Raw genomic sequence first — 21,440 nt, forward strand, 5'->3', positions numbered from 1 at the left:
TTTCTTGACTGCCCAGGCTTTCTCCAAGAAGGATTCAGTGTTTATTGCTTCAACTGCAACCTCTCCTCATGTGATTCAAGGATCCAAAGATCAGCTCTTGGTATTCAACTTTATTCAACACAGTTAACCACTCACTTCACTTTACATACTTTCTTGCTTTAAAGCCAGAGTGCCACAGTCCCCTGTTTCTGTTCTTCATGAGTTAGTTTTTCTCAAACCCATTTCCAACTCTCTTCTTCTCATCTACAGACCTTGAAATTCACAAGAGACTCTTTCTTTACCATCTAGGTTCTGGACTCTCATGCTAGGTGGCCTGATGATTTATCTTTAAATTTATATATTTAGGGGCTGGAGCAATAGCACAGCGGGTAGGGCGTTTGCCTTGCACGCAGCCAACATGGCCGACCCAGGTTCAATTCCCAGCATCCCATATGGTCCCCCGAGCACCGCCAGGAGTAGTTCCTGAGTGCATGAGCCAGGAGTAACCCCTGAGCATCGCTGGGTGTGACCCAAAAAAGAAAAAAAAATTTATATATTTAGCACAAACATCTCCCTTAAATCTTTACAGAACGACTAATATCATAACAGAACTCTGGTTTTTCAGTCAAGGAAAAGAGGCATACTCCTTCTCCAGTTTTCTCCTTGGAATCTCATGAGGCCTTCCAATTTCTCTAAATTGAGCAGTACTCCTGTTCAACTCTACCTTCAAAATATACTTCAATCTTTGCGGATTAGGTGATATGAAAGGATAACTATCACTTTATTGGATTTAGTAACAGTATTATGATTTACTTAAGTCCTCTATTCAAGATTTTTTAAAAAGTGTACTCATATGACAGGATGTGTAATATTTGCTTGTAAAGTACCCTTTAAAAAGTATTGATAGTGGATAAAAACATACCAAGAGGTTGCTGGTAATTGCAGTTAAGTAATAGGTTAAGTAAGCATTCATTGTACTATTCTATTTACATGTATTTCAAAATCTATAAGATGCATTTTTACTTCTCATCTCTAAACTATCATCACTGTCTCACTTGTTGAATATATGGAAATACAATTTGTCATCTTCATTCTACTCATTGCCCCTCTTTGCTATCAACTACCCAGCAGTCAAATCTTTTGGTCATTCTGTATCATTTTCCTACGTAAAAAAGTCTTTGATGTCATCTTGCAACATTTAGAGCAAAATTCAGAAAGATCAAAATTCAAAATTCCCTGAAAGACTGTAAAGAACTTGTTCTTGAAAACCCCTCAAAGCTTCCCTTAGTCACAAAACTTGAACCACAGTAGACAACTTAGTGTCAAGTTCACTTCTGCTTTGGGAGTTTTATACTTAAAACTTAATTCTTGGCTTAGCTAGGTCCTGTTTTGTTTTGTTTTGTTTTGTTTTTTAACTCAAACATTATACCTTCAAGAAGTTTTCTCTTGTCACCCAAGAAATGAACTTGACAGTGAGTTGTCTAGTGGGATGTTAGTATTGTAAAGTTTGAAGATGTTGCTCTAGAGAATCCATATTTAACTGGGCAGTCCAGACAGAGGCATGGCAGAAACTGTTGGGTTGTGAGTGTGTCTACTAGGGCTTCAGTGAGGGAGACACTTGTTCTGTCCCCCTTCTGAGGTCGCCCCGAAGGTTTCAGCCTGGACCAGGTATCCAAGAAATTGTTGTGGGTATTTAATCTCTTCCAAATGTTGATTCTTTAGGATATCTAATATTCAAAAAAGTACTCTGCTTAAAGAGCCTACGTTGAATATAATTTCCCTATCTATCTATCTATCTATCTACCTACAAGTCTCACAATGGAGACGTTACTGGTGCCTGCTTGAGCAAATCGATAAAAAATGGGAGGACATAGATAGATAGATAGATAGATAGATAGATAGAATATATATACATAGATACACAGGACCTATAATTTCAATTATTCTTTCATCTTTACTCATATAAAAAGAACAGGAAAAGAGAGAAAGAAAGAAACCTGAAATTTAAGGGCAAAAAAATGATGAAATCTGGAAATTTTGCCAGTACGCAATAAGAAGTGTCTCTCTGGTGGCCTATAAATTATCCAGAGTGACAGCACCTCTGTGCCACAGCACCTACAGAACAAAGGCCAAAGGCGGGGGTAAGGGCTGTAGAGCGTCTTACGGAACTACTTTCTAAAATGAAAAATCAGGTGAAGAAAAACAAGTCCAACAAAAAGGGCAGAACATAAACTGAGAGCTATTTCTCCAAATGGAAAGTGATATTTTAGCACATTCATTAGCTAATGGGGAGAAAAAGAAGGAAGCCATGCCTCTTTTTCCTATTAATTTTTTTCCTTACTCTTACTGGAAAATTAGACTCTATTGTTTTTAAAACCATTAACCTATTTCTATCTTCCAAGTTTCAGAAGGAAGTATTAAGTGAAAGAAAGGCAAATTTCCATTAAAACTAAGCACTTAACGACTGAACTCACAGTACATAACTGTGACCCCAAAACCGGTTTCTAATAAAGCAAGTGTTGGCAGAGCTGAGTTCTCAAGGGGCTTCAGTCTGGATGATGCACAAACAGACAGAACGATAGTGGGCAGTCATCCCCTACAGATAGCTAATATCCAAGTCTAGAAAGTTAAAAAAGAAAAAAAACCCTCAGCTCTCCCCTTTTGGCAGAAAGCTTTACTTTTTTTTTACATTTAAAAACTTTACAGTTCATATGGTTTCCAGACCCACTCTCCAGAAGCGAGGGCACTGTTCCCTGCCTGGGTCTCTCAGCCCTCCACATGGGATTTCTCAGGCAGTCAGCCAGAGGAGCGTTTGACTTGAAAATTAAGCCTTAAATTTAGCAGTTTGAAGGGGGAAAGTATGTCTGCACACAAAGGCCTGGAAAGGGGCAAGGTAACCAGATGAGGCCGGTTGGGTTAACGGGATTCATTAGCCAGGCAATTCTGAAAGGCCGGCTGGAGGGAGACATTCGAGGCCAACACAGCTGACGTCCATCTCTGCAGCTCCAGCCCACTGTCATGGTCTGCCCAACTTCCCACGTTTCTGTTTTCTGACATTCTGCAACCCAGAGGCAGCTGCAAAAGAAATAGCTAAGTACTGCTTCAAGTACTACGTTAAGCTCTGCTCTTTCAGAAATGAAGCCCAGACAGACCCAATTCTCTACTGGCCTTTAAAGGTCAGACATGATGTCAGATAGACTAAGGGGCACCCATATCAAAAGACGGGTCAATTACTCAGAGCAGAGGGCTGGAGGGATAGCACAGCGGGTAGGGCGTTCGCCTTACACGCGGCCAACATGGCCGACCCGAGTTCGATTCCTCCGCCCTCTCGGAGAGCCCGGCAAGCTACCGAGAGTATTCGATATGCCAGACACAGTAACAACAAAGTCTCCAATGGAGACGTTACTGGGCCCGCTCGAGCAAATCGACGATCAACGGGAGGGCCTTTACCTTTACCTTTTACTGGGATTAGAGGTATATTTGGTGCACCATGACCCCTGAAGACACCATTCTCAGAAATCAATCATCTCAGATACCAACATGCAAGAACATGCAATGTGTAGACCTCTTCCCTTTTTCCATATGAGCTAGAAAGAAGCTAGGAGTAGGGAAATACATAAAAGATATTGTGGTTTGCCTAGAAGTGGTTTGCACTTTAAATCATTTCAAGGCATCTTTCTCCTCCATTAATTATTGATCCTCTTTGCCCTCTGGATATTATTCAGTTGGGTGAAGGGAATGTAGAGTCAGTCTCAGCCCCTTCAGAAATTCACAGTAGTGCCAGACAGACAAGCACAGCCACAGATCACCACACTCTCCTTCATCTCCAGTGTTTTCCATTCTCCTCCACTGCCTTTCTCCCATGCATCAGGCAGGAATATTTTGATGTTTTCCCTCTGCTCTTAGGACTAAGATATTAAACAGGTGTCATGGGCTCCCAGACCCTGCAGGCTCTGGTACCTGACTGCTTTTCCAGTCCTTTCTCATATTACTCTTCCACCAGCCTTCCTTTTTCAGACTCCAGTGTTTAGTCTCTCACAATTACCTCATCTGTCCTCCCTCCACAGGACCTTTGCACATACTGTTCTTGCTGCCTATAATTCTCCTTCCTTCCTTTAGCCTTCCCCCTTGCCCAGTAACTGCTAACTACATTCTCATTTCAGCTCAACTCTACTAATTCCTTGAAGAACCCATACTTAAACTTCCTTCCTTCTCTCAAACCACTCCCCACCATCACACACACACACACACACACACACACACACACACACACACACACGCGCGCACACGCACACGCACACGCACACGCACACACGCACACCTTCTTTCAACTATAATCTTTTGTTTAGTAGTATTTGCCTCAACTTGTGATTTTACCCTTTATAATACGTGATGCCTATTTCATACTGTCTGCCTTCCCCAGCAAACCCTAACTCCATGGTTGCAGAGAACTTAATTCCTTGGGTTCAGGGCATTGTCAGTACCTAACTGACATAAAGCAAAAGTTTTAATAAATATTAGAAAATTAGGGAAATATTTAGGAGATCATTGTGACCTTAGTATTAAGCAGTATTAGTATTAAAAGACAATATCTCTTAATATTGTCTCTTAGTATTAACATACAAGCATGATTTATAGAAATATCTGGTCAAGGATTAATTCTGGCAACCTCATGTTATGAATTTTCTCAACACTTTTTTTTCCTCCAACTAGAGTATATTATCCTCATGCTGAAAAGAGTCTGGGATAAGAGTTCTTTTCTTCCTCCTCTAATCCAGTCTGTAAATTAATCTCGTATCTTATTTTCCTCCTCCACCATCACCACCATCATCATTATTACTATTACTTTGTTATCATCATAGTTGTCAGTTACACTTTCGACCTCCCAGTTTTGGTCTAATCTTTTTATCCTGTGGAGTCACCAATTTCCCTTCTTTGACTCCTTATGATTACTATCAGACTGAAGAAGGTTATAGACTTGTATTATTTAAGGCCTGGGAGATACCTTAAGTGGTCTGACCAGTGGAACTTAAACTTCACAGTATATAGGTATTCCATGAGGCACTGGTGAGTCAAAAGATCTGATCAGTTCATTCTCACTCCACACAACCTGGATGTAGGAGGTCTTTAGATCTCATTTTTAAGAGCACAAGATTGTTCAGTGAAGCTTCTGGAGGCCCCTCAAGGACTATCCTCAAGGTAACAGGGCATCTAAGGGCACTTATACGAGTACACCACCCTACTTTCAGCCTGAGCATCAAGACCTATTATCTGTCCTATACATCTATCTTATCAGATTTCATTTGAAAAGGACTCTTCTGGTTGGAAAAAATTTTTTTGAAAATGACTAGTAGGGCCAGAGAGGTAATGCAGGATTAAAGCACTGACTTTGCATGCAGCTGGTTCAGGTTTGATTTCCAGCACTGAATATGTTTCCCCAAATCCTTCCAGGAGTGATCCCTGTGTGCAGATCCTGGAGTAAGTCCTGAGCACAGACAGGTGTTGGGAAGACCACAGCAGGTCTCACTACTGTGCCCTCTAACAGATGTGCATAGCACAGCATGTGTATTAATATGGCAGAGACAACTGAGACAGAGCACCAAGCTGGAAACACAGGAGACTGAGAGGATACTCTACCCATCAGAATTTTTTCATCTAGCAAGTTCTTAGCCTCTCTCTGAAACCAGAGAGCTAAATTTCTTTCCGTATTCCTAGGGTCCTGCCCTTCCTCCCATTTTCAAATAACTTTTGTTTGGCGCCAATTCCTTTGAGTTATACAAAGATGCATTTTTAAGATCCCAAAATCTGCGAGTGTGGATATTCCCAGAGAACCTCATTGTTTCCTTTGTTGATACTGAATGTTGTCGAATTATAATCTTTTTATATGCCCATGTTTTATCTTGGACTCCAACTCAAATAAACATCAATCTTAATAATCACTGTATCTTTAGTAACAAAGACTGAGAAATGTCTGTAAGTGTGCACATAATTATAGAGAAGTATTGTATAATTGTGAATTGAATAAATGATAGGGGAATGCTAACATTAACCCATCATTTCCCAGGGCTGGCACAATAGCACAGCAGGTAGAGCATTTGCCTTGCAAGTGGCCAACCCTGGTTTGATTCCCAGCATCCCATATGGTCCCCTGAGCACCGCCAGGAGTAATTTCTGAGTGCAGAGCCAGGAGTAACCCCTGAGCATCGCTGGGTGTGACCAAAAAAGAAAAAAAAACCTTCATTTCCCTTGCATATGTTGACATCCAGAGCAAACTAGAGCATAATAAGAAAGAAAGAGAGAGAGAGAGAGAGAGAGAGAGAGAGAGAGAGAGAGAGAGACAGGAGGGAGGGAGGGAGGGAGGGGGGAGGGAGGGAGGGAGGGAGGGAGGGAGGGAGGGAGGGAGGGAGGGAGGGAGGGAGAAGGAAGAAAGGAAGGAAGGAAGGAAGGAAGGAAGGAAGGAAGGAAGGAAGGAGTTTTCAATGTTACGTAGATCCTGATAATAGATTACATAGATAATAGATGTCAGCATAAATGAGTTCTACCTACAGAAAAGTCTGCTATTTTGATGAATAACTGTGATGGGTTTGAGTTCAGTCAAGAAGGAATCATTCCTTTGAGTAATGAAAGGGAAATAAATATTCCCATGATCAGAGCCCATTCTCTGATACTGAAGAAAGAAGACTGAACCAAGGGCACTGAGCACTGTATGAGGGTGTTAAAAGGCCAACAGCAGAGAAAGAGGATTTAGGGGAAGAAACCTGTCTTAAGAGAAGCTTCAAGTTGCTGCTACAAACAACCTCATTTACCTCCTATCCAAAACTCTTCACTAGCTCAACCTTGTATGTGTGGAGGGGGGAGGGAGGGGGCAGGAAGGAGAGCTTTCAGTTGGAGAAGTGGGTCTTGAAGCTCTTTAGGAAGAGAAAAGGGGAGCAACTAACATCTGGGTTATATAAACTTTAAAAAGAAATTAGGAACTGCCACTGAAAATCCCATGTGCAGGGTTTTGAACGTGTTATGATTTCCTGTTATTCCAAGATGTACTTCATTTGGGGAAATAGTCAGCATTTAGAAGTTCAACACTTAAAAATTGTATTCATACAATATAATATTTGATTACAATGGAAAATCATTTATGTGAACTGGAACAAGGTCACAGCTCACATGCAGAAAGCAGCCCCCTGGCAAAGGGAACCTCCCATCTGCAAATCTGACACACAAAAACTGCCCAAGAAATGATCAAGCCAAGACTTAAGAAACTAAAGTTAATTTATTGAGGGTGAAACTATTCTTGAAACACTTTTACTGTATGTTAGCAGTGTGAGTGAAAATTAAATTAATTTCTAGACCATTGAGTTCAAAGAGCATCAGGACTACTCCCATAAGCTTGCTTGTAAGGCCACATTAGTCTATCTTGTTAACACTATTTTTTAAAAAGAAACTTGACATTTTTTACCTCCAATTTTCTCTTTGAATATACAGGCTATTTCATATGCACCCTAAGGAGCAGTCCCCTACGTTCACTGGTACCATTGCAAAGTATGGTATCTGGATAGACAAGAAATATTTTTTAAAATAACAAAGAAAAAAATCAGTGCTCTGGCACTGAAGTCTCCAGTCCACTTACAAACTGATGAAAATGAGGTAACACAGTGCTGGGCTCACTATTCTCCACATCAAAATTCCAGAACATTCCAGTCCCACTTTCCCACTAACATACTAAACTTGTATCAACTTCAGATGCATTCAGTTCAGCAATCTTCGGTAATTTCTTGTCGCTCAGATAAAATAAAGGTATATTTACTTGGAATAATAACTCATTCTTACACAAGATGGGTATTCTAGATCAAAGCCAGCAAAGGATTATGCAGTCCTTGAAGAATTCCTTCTCTCCTCGGTAATTTTCAAGAATTTAATAACAAATGGTCTCTTGACCACTGGTCTACATACATCCACCCCCCTCCGCCTTTGGAAGTTATTCTCATCACACAAAAGACGAGAATAACTTGTCCATGGCTGTCTGGAGGATATGCTAGCCACAGTTCAGCATAACTGCCCAGTTAGTCTAAGAACTCTGCAGACCAGAACTGATGCGCTAACTTAACACCAAGTGCTATAAAGCAGGAAATTTTAATATACAACTTACATTCAAACTGTTTTGAATTATCAGTATTTGGAATTTACATGTCATTAAAACATGTTTTTAAAGTAGAATGTCTAGAAGTTGTTTTTATGTGCTGCTATGATTAAGAGAACATAAAGCCCTGTGTTGATGGGAACTCCCAGGGTTCAATCACTGTATATAATCTGCTCTTGCTCACATTACATCCTGGATATGCTAATAAAGGCTGCTGTTGGTGGACTGAATAGTACTGTTTCAGGTTCTAATTACTTTACATAAAGATAATCTCCCTTTATCCAGTGTTTTATTTTCCATGGTCAACCACAGTCCAAAAATACTATGTACCATATGATATTTTTAGAGAACAGAGAAATAGTGCAAGGGTTAAGGTGTTTGCTTTAAATGCAGCCAACTTTGGTCCAATCCCTGACACTACATTTGGTCCCCCAAACATTACCAGAAGTGATTCCTTAGCACAGAGCTAGGAGTAATCCCTGAGCACCACTAAGTATGGTGATACTCAGCCCCAATTTTTTTTGGAGAACAAGAAAACAACTATATATTTTATAGCTTATTGTTATTATTCTTCCATTTTATTGTTGTTATAATTGTTATTGTTTTTACTCTTACTGAGCCTGATTTATAAATTAAGCTTTATCAGAGATAGCACTGTAGCACTGTCCTCCCCTTGTTTATCAATTTCCTCGAGCAGGTACCAGTAACATCTCCATTGTGAGATTTGTTGTTACTGTTTTTGGCATATCAAATGCGTCACAGGTAGCTTGCCAGGCTTTCCCTTGCAGGCAGAATGAATACTCTCAGTTGCTTGCTGGGCTCTTTGAGAGGGACAGAGGAATCAAACCCGGGTCAGCGCGTGCCAGGCAAAACCCTACCCGCTATGCTATTGTGGGTATTTGTCAGAGATATGTAAAGGAAAAGATAGATTATCCATAGGTTTTGGTATGATTACCCATAGTTTTAGGCATCAGCTGGGGATATTGGAACATATTCCTTAGAGATAAGATAGGACAATTATAATGAACTCGTAATCATTCTAGGTGAGATTTATAAATTTCATTTTTCATTTCATTTCATCATCCTGTTATTCGTTGATTGCCTCGAGCAGGCCCCAGTAACGTCTCCTTCATCCTAGCCCTGAGATTATATTCAAGGCTCTTTAGGAGAATGAGACCCATCATTGTTACTGGTGTTTGGCATATTTGGTACGCCACAGGGAGTTTGCCAGACTCTGCCCTGTGGGCAGGCTACATTCGATAGCCTGCAAGATTGTCCAAAGTAGGAATGAGATAATAAGATGTCATAAAAAGATGTCCTGATAAGACGTCGCACGGCCCCAAATGCGGCCGTGCGGTTCCCGGAGGTGGATTTTATAGTCTCTGAGTCTTGGCCGTTGATGGGATTACACGGCACCAGGGGGCCAGGTGGTGGGTGTGACCCCCGCCTACTGGGATTTGGAGGATCTGGGTGGAAGATGCTCGACTCCAATCCGAGTAGGCTTGGAGATCTCAGCCCCGGAACCCGCGTGGCTTTGTCCCTCTGCCAGTACCTTCATGTGTGCGGAGAGTGGTCTCAGCATGGTGGTGGCTGGTCCTAGAGGTCTTCGGCTGCCGGAGCCCTGGTCGGGGCGGGGAGGAAAGCTCAACCCGCTCCCCTCCAAGGGGCCTCGGCGAGGAACAGCCAGGCACGGGGGCAGAAGACTGCCGAGAGAGACACGTAGGGAGACACGTAGGTGGCCGCTGGGTGAGGGAGCGCCCTGGTGGGTCGGGACTGAGTGCCTCCTGCAAGGTCATGGGGTGTCAGGAGCCTGGGAGAGCTGGGATTGATTGGTCACCCATCCAGTCACCAAGGCCACTGCACCTGGCCATCATCCATGGGCAGAGCAACGTCATCGAGCAGATCATCCAGGTCATCTGCCATGCGCAGCACCTTGGCATGGTCAACCTCACCAACCACCTGCACCAGACACCCCTGCACCTGGCGGTGATCACAGGGCAGACCCACGTGGTGAGCTTCCTGCTGCAGGTGGGCGCCCACCCAGCGCTGCTGGACCGCCACTGAGACTCGGAGCTGCACCTGGCTCTGCGGGCTGGCGCCTGCGCCCCCCGACCTGCTACGCGCCCTGCTGTAGAGCGGGCTCCCCAGCGTGCTCCCACTGCTGCACAAGCCCGACTTCGAGGGGCTGTACCCGGTCCACCTGGCAGTGCGCCCGCGGAGCCCCGAGTGCCTGGACTTGCTGGCCGAGAGCAGGGCTCAGGTGGAGGCTGCAGAGCGGCAGGGCGGCCGGACGGCCCTGCACCTGGCCACGGAGATGGAGGAGCTGGGCCTGGTCACCCATCTGGTCACCAAGCTCCATGCCGATGTGAACGCCCGCACCTTCGCAGGGAACACCGCCCTCCACCTGGCCGCCGGGCTGGGGTCCCCAACTCTCACGCGCCTCCTGCTGAAGGCGGGTGCCAACATCCACGCAGAGAATGGGGACCCACTGCGCCTGCTGCCCTCGCCCCCCAGCTCTGAGAGTGACTCAGATTCAGAGGGGGACATCCCAAGAGGCTTCCGGGGCCACACAGCTCTTGACCTCACTCCCAGCACCAAGGTGAAGACCCTGAGATTTATAAATATGTCATAAAAATGTCCTATATAAAAGAGCAATTCTGTCAATTTAGAAAGATCAAGATACTAAAAAGTTAAACAATTTCAAACAATAGTGAAATGAATAGGTAAATTAAGATATACAAACTCAGTGGAATATTATGCAGTGTATGTAGAGTAAATTGTGTATATGGGTGTTAGAGCAAAGTATACCGGGTAAGGTGCTTTTCTTGCATTCAGCTTACCAGGACTTCATGCCAGGTCACCACATGTGGTCCTTCACCCCCACCAAGAGGGATGCCTGAGCACAGAACCAGGAGTAAGCCCTGAGCACTGCTTGGTATAAGTAAGTAAAGGCCCTCCCATTGATCATCGATTTGCTCGAGCGGGCCCAGTAACGTCTCCATTGGAGACTTTGTTGTTACTGTGTCTGGCATATCGAATACTCTCGGTAGCTTGCCAGGCTCTCCGAGAGGGGCGGAGGAATCAAACTCGGGTCGGCCATGTTGGCTGCGTGCAAGGCAGATGCCCTACCCGCTGTACAAGCAAGCAAAATTCTGTGCATAAAGGCATTAGAAAATTTATGATATAATGTAGAATATAAATAGAATAAATATCTACATATACATCATTATAAGAAATCTTGACAATATGAAGACTTCTCAAAAAATGAAGAATATAACTCCCATATAACCCAATAATTCCCACTCCTTAGCATCTATCCTAAAACACATAAACATTAATTCAAAACAATATATGCACACCTATGTTTACTGCAGCACTGTTTACAAAACCTGAAACTACTGGAGCATCAACAGCCAATCAGTGTATGAAAAAGTTGTGGTTTACACAATGGAATACTACTCAGCTATAAATAAAGATGAAAACTTGCAGTTCATTACAGCTTGGATGGAACTAGAGAGCAAATTGCTTAACAAAGAGTCATAAGGAGAAGACAAATACCAGATGCTCTCATTTATATGTCTAATATATAAAAATGAAACAAGGTAATAGACAATGGTTAATTGAACAAATCCTGAGATTCTACCATCTGAATTAAGTCTGCTAAGCAAGAAGGAATAATAGTAATGAGAAGAGACAGCGATGGAGGGATTTTTATACTCTAGTGGTAGGTGTATATAGTACAGTAGCTTTGTAAGCTTAAAAAAATATATGAATTCTTTCCTTTTTTAAATTTTCTTGAATCACTGTGAGATAGATACAAGCTTTCATGTTCGGGTTACAATCACACAATGATCAAACACCCATGGTATGAATTCTATTGTAAATCATTACCTCTCAAAATTTTTTAAAAAGAAACCGTCATAGGGGGTATGATGCCGCCAGCAGGTAATTTGTACCTGTGAGGCGAGTGCATCAGCAACCTGATGGCACCATCAGGCTTTCAGATACCCCAAAATTGCTGCTGTGCCTTTGGCCAGACACCAAAAACTTGGGGCAAAGTTTACCAAGAAAGCAAACACCAAAAGTTAGGTAGGTGGGAGACAAATCCACAGACCACCTCTGGCTCAGCTATATAATTGGAGGCATGGCCTCTCTGGTTCCGGATCGAACTGCTTAATGGCCATGATCCCAGAGACTCAGAAACGAATCTTGGAACCCAAAGGCTTTTGGCTGGCAGAAATGCGCCCTGTTCCTGCAGTAGGTTACTGGTTCTGGGCCAATCCAGGTGGGAATAGGTTTCGTGCCTTGGCCTGTTCCCCTAGGCAGCCCAATGACCACCATCCTCCAGAGGTTGCTGGACAGTCAGGTTTGGGCCAGCAGTGACGAGACATGCAGGGCCTCACCAGATGGGGGTGGAACCAGACCTTTCCTCCCCATCCCAGCGAGACCGAGTCACCGCCTACAAACGGTCTCTCTAGCTCATGATCAGGCTAATTAACGACCATGATCCCAGAGACTCACAAACAAATCTCAAAACCCAGCAGCTTTTGGCAGAAATGCATCTGGACCGTATACAAGGTGGTTGCTGCCTCGGAGCTTCTTGAAAGCCAGGTATGAGCCAGTGGCAACAGGGCAACTGCAGTCTCATAGGAAGGGGGACGGTACTGGCTCGTCCTTCTCACCCTACCGAGGTCACGATTTGCCCCCCACGAGTGGCTCTCCGGCACGACCATTGCTCCAGAGGCAAAAGGACTTAATCCAGAGCCTGGCAGCTTGCGGCAGAAAAGTGATTGGACCATTCGTTAAACTACGGCTCCATGCCTCCCTGGGAGGGAAAGGGTGTTGCTCCCTTCCGCCTTTTTCCTGCCCGGCAGCAAGGTGGCTGCCACCTCAGAGCTTACTGAAAAGCCAGGTATGAGCCAGCATTGACAGGGCAACTGCAGTCTCATGGGAAGGGGGGCCAATATCGGCTCATCCTTTATGCCCTACTGAGGTCACAAGTTGCTCCCCACGAGCAGCGCTCTGGCACAGCCATAACACCAGACACACAGAAACCAATCTCGTAATTATCTGGCTCTTTGCAGAAATCCAAAATCGCAAGGCTGCTATTGCTATGATTCTCATAACCACCTATAGAAAACAAAGTATCTCACAATGCCTTTTCAGCGATTCTAATTGTTGGGGGGGGGGGGGATTCTAAACAATAATGGTACATCTTTTGTTGAAACAATGAATGTAATCAATGTAGAGAAGAGTTAAGTGGAAATCATCTGCCTCACAGGCATTGGGAGAGGTGGGAGGGGGGTATATTGGGGTTCTTGGCGGTGAAAAATGGGTACTGGTGAAAGGAGAGGCGTTTGATCACTGCATGACTGAGACTTAAACCTGAAAGCTTAGTAACTTTTCCCACTTATATTTATTTTAATATTTATTTTAATAAATAAATATAAGAAGAAAAATAAATAAAAATTTTTTAAAAAGTAAGGTGGAGTTCATGCCCAATTCAATCAGCTAATCAGTGGCTGAATAAATAGAAGTACCCCTACACTTAAAAAAAAAGAAAAGAAACCTTCATAGAAAAGAAATATTAAAAATATTAACACACATTAATTTTTAGTGAAAATGTGAATGGTACTTTTTTTTCCAACTTTCTCTTAATGAAAACTTTGCTAGCTTTTCATGGGGAAAATATTATGTAATAACAAAAAAAAAGATACAACCTTTTCAATCCTAATATCCAGTAGGAGTCATCGCTCAATCTATCTGTTAAAAGTTGATTGAAGAAAAGGAAAATTTTGTTTCTCTTTTATTGAAATAGTGTATTTATCTGTATAATTGTGCCACAACTAAAAATAGCAGGCAGGACCAGAACAGAAACAAGATTCTACAGCAATGTAAGAAACCCCCATTTTTTCCTACAAGTACAGTTTCCAAGAGAAAAAATGTTAACTAAGATTGTAGTCCTATGAAAGATCTAGGGAGAACTCAGTAAAGTATACTGATGCTCAGAAAGTCCATACTGGAGTTTTTTTCATTGAAAGCTGATGGACCAGTGCAATTTGGAATCCAGAAAGGTTAGAGAAACAATTTGACTGGGAGCATCTGAGCTCAGACTGTCCTTCTACAAAAGTGTTATCCTAGAAATGTTAGGGCTGTAGCGATAGCACAGCAGGTAGGGCATTTGCCTTGCATGCGGCCGACCCGGGTTCAGATTCCCAGCATCCCATATGGTCCCCTCAGCACCGCCAGGAGTAACTCCTGAGTGCAGAGCCAGGAGTAACCCCTGTGCATTGCCAGGTGTGACCAAAAAAGCAATATATATATATATATATATATATATATATATATATATATATATATTAGGTAATTAAAAATATTAAAAAGAAACAATGCTAACTCTACTTGTTAATGGAGTCACAAACCACAATTTTGGCAGTCTCCATGAGGGAACTGAGATTTCTGGACTAAATCAGGCCAGGCCCACAGAATAATTCAGCTTATTCTATGCTCAGCACTCTCACAGGTAACTAAAGGTTTTTACACAAAGCCATATTGTCCAATAGATAGAGAATGCCAGTCACAGGGGGTATGGTGCCCCCAGCAGGTCAATCTGTACCTGTGAGGCGAGTGCATCAGCAGTCTGATGGCGCCTTCAGAATTCCAGATACCCCAAAATTGCTGCTGTGCCTTTGGCCAGACCCCAAAAACTTGGGGCAAAGTTTACCAAGAAAGTAAACGGCCAAAAGTTAGGGACGTGGGAAACACACCCACAAACCACCTCAGGCTCAGCTACATAATTGGAGGCATGGCCTCTCTGGTTCCAGATTGAACTGGCCATGATCCCAGAGACTCAGAAACAAATCTCGAAACCCAGTAGCTTTTGGCAGAAATGCGTTTGGTCCCTGCAGTAGGTTACCGTTGCTGGGCCAACCCAGGTGGGAATGGGTTTTGTGCCTTGGCCTGTTCCCCCGGGCGGCCATTGGGCCGCTGGCCATCCTCCAGAGGCCACTGGACAGTCAGGTTTGGGCCCCCAGTTGCGAGACACACAGGGCCTCACGGGATGAGGGTGGAGCCGGTCCTGTCCTCCCCACCCCAACGAGACCCCAAGTCATCGCCCACGAACAGCCTCTCTGGCTCCTGATCAAGCTGCTTAACGGCCATGATTCCAGAGACTCAGAAACAAATCTCGAAACCCAGAGGCTTTTGGCAGAAATGCGTCCGGACCCCACAGTACATTACTGTCGCCGAGCCACCCAGGGGGGAAAGGGTGTTGTCCCTCTGCCTGCTCCCCCTTGGCGGCTGGGTGGTTTCAGGCAACCTGGACGGGAGGGTACATTGGTGGTGGAACTGGTGTTGGAACATTATATGCCTGAAACAATTCTATTATGAACTTGTAAATCACAGTGTCTTAATAAAAAATAAATTAAAATGGGTATATTTAATTTTAGTGATACATTTTCTTTAACCTAATTCAGAGAAGATATTAGAATTTTTAATATAGAAAAAATTTAACATAGAAAAAAATTTCAACATTAAATCAATGAAAAACATGACACATTACATTATAATTCTGGTGTAAAACTCTAATATTAAGTTTTAAAATTCTAATATATCCTTTATGCTTATACTAGTCCTCTCAACTGATTAGTGGCGACATGTGACTAGTGACTGCCCAAATGTGTAGAAGCTCCCACACTCCTTTGTATTTATAATCAATAGGGCTAGAAAAAGTGATGTGATATAACAACATTGGAATATTTTTTCAGTCAAAAATATCTGAAAGTTGGTAAATAATTCCGTGTTGATGATAATACACATAGTACACATAAATAAATGCAAGACAAAAATAGAGAAAATTAAAATTAGAATCCAAAGAGGAAAATATATGGCAAAATAATGATTGATTACTTTGTATGCAGGTATTTGGCTAAAGATTTCAGTCTAGGGCCAGAGAATAATAGTACAGGAGGTGAGGCATTGGCTTTGCATCCAGCTAACCCCAGCTCAATACCCAGCACTGCACATGGTCCCCTAAGCAGCTCCAAAGGCCACACTTGAACAGAATAATCCCTGAGTACTATTGAGTGTGGCCCCAAAAGCCTTCTACAAAACCCTATGTAAAAAGGCATTAAAGAGTTATTCTTTTGTATAATTATTATGTATGGAAAAACAATACTTACCATTTGAAAATTAGTGGAATTCCTTTTGTTGGATGCCTTTTAAAATTAGATAGACAGAGACATGGAGCTGTGGGTCTGGGTAAAAAAGTGGTTTGAATTAGAGGATCTTGATACTCCGCATATAGGAATCACCTAGGAATCTTTCCAACAAACTGGGGCCTCCAATCCAAGGCCCTCAACTTACTCCTCTGGACATGTCTGGGCTCTGATTTAAGGAGAAACCTGGGTTACAGAGCACCCAATGAGACGACCTCTGCAAATATATTCAGACTTCATCTCTTAGCCCCTCACCTGCCATCTGCTTGCCCACAGTGGCCAAGGTTGTCATCAAGCTTCATGAAATGTCCTATTAAAACCTTCCAATAGTTATTGGTATCCTCAGACTCAGTCAGCAGACAGACTTTGTCACTTGGAGCATGAACATCTACTTCCTAAACAACTATCACCTTATTTTCTACAACATGAGATTATGCCATTCCTACTTTGTGTTAAAACGAAAGTCATCAGAAGATTCTATCCAAGGCCAATGTAACACCTATTTCTTAAGCATGTTCACATATTACAACAGACTGCAGATGCAGAAGTTCGATCCTGCTTTGAAAGGAATATGAGTAACCAAACCCAAAACAGAAAAATTTAAAGGAAAGTTAATTATTATTAACTATTAATAATTAATATCTAATTATTACAAGTTTCAGCATTACAACTTGTGTGATGTAAATGAAAGTTCTAAGAATGCAGGTCCAAGTTCTGAAGACATAGGTATATTTACTTACATATAGTACACATATGTCACACATTTATTTGTTCTATAAATATGCTTACATATATAGGTTTGTACACTGAACCCTTCTAATACAAAACAAATAATGAAGATCATGATCTGGCCACAGAGTCTACAAGACTCATCGAGACATCACGAGAGTAAGTGGAAGTCTTTTCAAGGCTCTCATTTGCTGTGGATCCCTGCACTCCCTTTCTGGGCCTTGATCTCTTCATCAGGCACTTTACTCCCTGAACCTGAAAATTCTCTAAGTATTGAATGACAGGGCACAGGCACTCACACAGGGAAGTTGCTCAGTGATCAGGCTCTGAATCTGAAGCTGGCTGAATACCTTTAAGTGCAGAAGGGAAATTCCAAAGCCCAGAAGGAAAACCAACTGCCCCAAATCATATACTGATGGTTTTCATGGCCCCAGGTTTCCTGGTGCTTTCATCCTATGCCTTTCCCTTCAATCCTCTCTAAGGCGACCCAGGTTCCCCTCCCTTCAAGACAAGTCACGAATGACTCCCATGCTAACCTAAAGTTCCCAAGTTCAAGACTTTCTGTACAAGTATGCAAGGAAAGCCACAGAACATAGTCATGCACTCTGTTGTGACACCCACCATCAGCAACACCTCAACTCCCTTGGTTCCCTCTAGAGTTTTTCTTTTTCCCTGGACCATGACCCACAGGTGCCAAGGACAGACTTGCAAACACTTTCCTAGTATTTTCCACTAATGATGCCATAAGCTTGACTGTTTATCAATCACTGTCCTCTGTCCCTTATATTCCCTTCCTAGAAGCAGATTATGAGATGAGGATTTACATGCAACTTGTTCTTTATGGGAAGGACTTTGGAAAAACTTGGAAAGGATATAGGAAATCACATAAGGAAGGGAAGAAGTCACACCATGTATAATTGCAGGCAAAAGATCTCATCCTCAGTGTGATCTCTAAGCATTCTCTGGGATGAAGATTACACCTCAGAGTCTGCCCAGCTGGATCCAGGGCTGCTGCCCTTTCATATCCCTGCAGCAGCCCAAAAGAAGGGCTCTGAAGAAATGAGAGTCAAGGGTCCTGAAGTTATGCACACAGGAGCAAGAATGAAACAGGAAGAGAGTGGAGGTCTAGACAGATTCCCAAGAGCAACCTCCACAATCACCAGCTCTAAAGAAGGGTGAATTCAAAGCCTTGAAACTGTCAAGATATGAGTCCATTGACTTATACAACTTCTCAAAATCCATAAATAGAAATTTCTGTCTCTAGCCTGAGTACATTATACAGTGAACAGCTACAGCAACTGGCTAGTGATGGGCTACTAAGCAAGAGATTGATCGAGCTCCTCTACAGATTGATCTCTCAGAAAGCATACTTACCACTGCCTTTTGAAAATTCAGTAGAAAACTGTGTAGATAACTCAAAGGACATAGATGTGCTCAAGAGAAATAACCCCTGCCATAGAGAAGTTCCCAGAAGTTTTTTCATCTTACAAATAGAAAATATTACTTGAAATTTTCACTAAATCCTAAAAATACCCTGTTGTCACTGATCTGTATTTCTTTCTTCAACTTCAGGATTAGCAACAATGTTTTTCAAACATTGTACCTATTGAATTATAAAAGGGTGTTTTCTCATAAGGAAGCAACCTGAGGTTACAGGAAGAGATAAGAAAATAGCACTAATGCTACTTTAAATAATAATGACAAAGAGGGGCCAGATAAATAGTTCACCAGACTGGAGTGCATGCTTTGCATACAGGAGGTCCAACTTTGACCCCTGGTACCACAAGTTTTTTGAATATCACCAGAACTAAAACCTGAGCACTGCGCCAGGACTGGCCCCTGAGCACTACTGAAAATGGCCCCAGAAACAAAATAATAACAATAATAATAGTAATAATAGCAATAATAGCATGTATATGTGGAAAACACAAGTCACAGAGATTCTGAATAAATCACTGGGTTAATCCCATAGCCTTCAGGTCAATGTCTCAGTATCTATCACTGCCCAGATATTGCCACAAATTTTTTTGGTTTTAGTTTGTTTGGTTTTTACTTTGCTTTTTATTGAATCACTATGAGATAGAACTTTACAAAGCTGTTCATGATTAGATTTCAATCATACAATATTAAAACACCCATCCTTCTACCAAAGGACATTTCCTAGCACTGGATTTCCCCAGGTTCCCTCCCATAACCCCCCACCCCCCAGACTGTCTCTGTGGCAAGCACTGTTCTTCTCTGTCTCTGTCTCTGTCTGTCTGTCTCTGTCTCTGTCTCTGTCTCTCTCCTCCTCCTACTCCTTCTCCTACTCCTCCTCCTTCTCCTCGTCCTCGTCCTCGTCCTCCTCCTCCTCCTCCTCCTCCTCCTCCTCTTCCTCCTCCTCCTTCTGGGCATTGTGCCACAAATTTTAAACTGGTAACTTAAGTGATATTAAATGACATGAGAGGTCAAAGAAATGGGGTTGACTATCAAGTGTTCTTTGGGGAATTGGCCAAATCATGCTAATGTCAGATCTAATAATACTAAATCTGGACTGAAAGACTTGAGAAAGTCAAGATATAAAGCAGTGTGGTTCAAAGATATCCCCAATCGCATTAATTTACAAAGAGTTATCATGTTGTAATAACTTTCCTGAGATCACAGAATTATTTAGAATCCCAATTAAACCCATGTTTCAGTCTCTTTGAGAGAAAAACCTATGCTTTTAAACTCAGTACTATTAAATCCATTGAAAACCTGCTAACACTGGGAATTAAGTCAGGAATCCAGGCATCTTTAAGGCTAATCCATGTCATCCCAGAATCAGACTTTCAGATACTCTGTTCTCTATAATTATGATTTTAAGTCAGACCTTCTTCCAACACTGCATACTTAACACCATTTTCTTTTTTGTTTATTTGGATTTTAAGTTTTTGTTTGTTTTTGTCTTGGGGCCACACCCAGCAGTGCTCAGGGCTTATTCCTCCTCTGAACTCAGTAATCATTCCTGGAAGGTTCAGGGGACCACATGCAGTGCCAGGGATAGAACCCGAGTCAGATACATGTTAAGGAAAGCAGAGTACTATCTTTCTGGCACCAAACAGCATTTTCAATAATACTAATTTTGTTACAAAAACTATATGAGGCCAGAGCAATAGTACAGTGGGTAGGGCATTTGCCTTGCATGCATAGCCGACCCAAGTTCTTAACCTGGCATCCCGTATGGTCCCCAAGCACTGCCAGGAGTGACTCCTGAGCATAAAACCAAGAGTTACCCCATGATTCTCCTGCCTCCACGCCTGGCTGTCCTCGCCGAGGCCCCTTGGAGGGGGGCAGGTTGAGTTTCCCTCCCCGCCCCAAGCAGAGTTCCGGCAGCCGAAGACCTCCAGAACCAGCCACAACCATGCTGAGACCACTCTCCACACGCATGAAAATACCGGCAGAGGAACAAAGGCATGCGGGTCCCGGGGCTGAAATCTCCAAGCATCCAAGCCTGCTCCGATCGAGCTGAGCATCCTCCACCCAAATCCTCCATCTTCCAGTAGGCAGGGGTCACACCCACCAACTGCCCCCCCTCCCGCCAGCGCCGTGTAATCTCATCAATGGCCAAGACCCAGAGACTATAAAACTCAGCTCCCAAAAGCGCGTGGCTGCAAATGCGGCCGCATGACATCTTATCTCATTCTTACTTTGGACAACCTGGCAGGCTACCGGTTGTAACCTGCCTTCACGGCAGAGTCTGGCAAACTCCCTGTGGGGTGCCCAATGTGCCAAATACCAGTAACAAGGATGGGTCTTATTCTCCTAACCCTGAAAGAGACTTGAATATGGCACTTTTTAAAATCTCAGGACTAGGACGAAGGAGACGTTACTAGTGCCTGCTCAAGGCAATCGGCGAACAACAGGATGATCATAATCGTGACCGTGACCCCAAGATTGGCTGGCTGTGGCCCAAAAACAACAAACAAAAATTATATGAACTCACTATGTTTTATCACTCTGGCAGGAATTTTATTTTGAATGAGATTTACAGCTTTAATCTTACCAGTTATAAAATAGGCTATCCAGTCCCTCTGGATTCCTTATTATTTCATGAAATTTTTCATCTTATATGATATAGTCATTTTATAATTTTTCTACTTAAAAATTATATTCTTCACAGAAAACTCAGTGTGTGAAATGATTCAAAAATATTGACCAGTTGGCTGACCATCAGATTTAAGTATACGCCATATATTTTCTTTTGCCACATGTTAATGTTAGCCAAAAAGAAATCAAGAGAAAGTAAAAAGTTAAGGAATGAAAGTTTGCTTTGCTACATTTCCTGCAGATATTTTTACTGGGTTTTGTGTCTAAATATATATTTTAATGCATTTCCTATTTAATGACCATTCCATAAATAT

General features: G+C 42.6%; 1 protein-coding gene across 1 annotated transcript in view; it reads right to left on the minus strand.

Moving 5' to 3' along the window:
- ATP8B4 (ATPase phospholipid transporting 8B4 (putative)) overlaps positions 1-21,440 on the minus strand; it is a 236,005-nt gene that overhangs the window by 151,640 nt on the left and 62,925 nt on the right. The window lies entirely within an intron of this gene.

The sequence above is a fragment of the Sorex fumeus genome, unplaced genomic scaffold (assembly GCF_029834395.1).
Source record: "Sorex fumeus unplaced genomic scaffold, SorFum_2.1 ptg000111l, whole genome shotgun sequence".
Classification (NCBI taxonomy): domain Eukaryota; kingdom Metazoa; phylum Chordata; class Mammalia; order Eulipotyphla; family Soricidae; genus Sorex; species Sorex fumeus.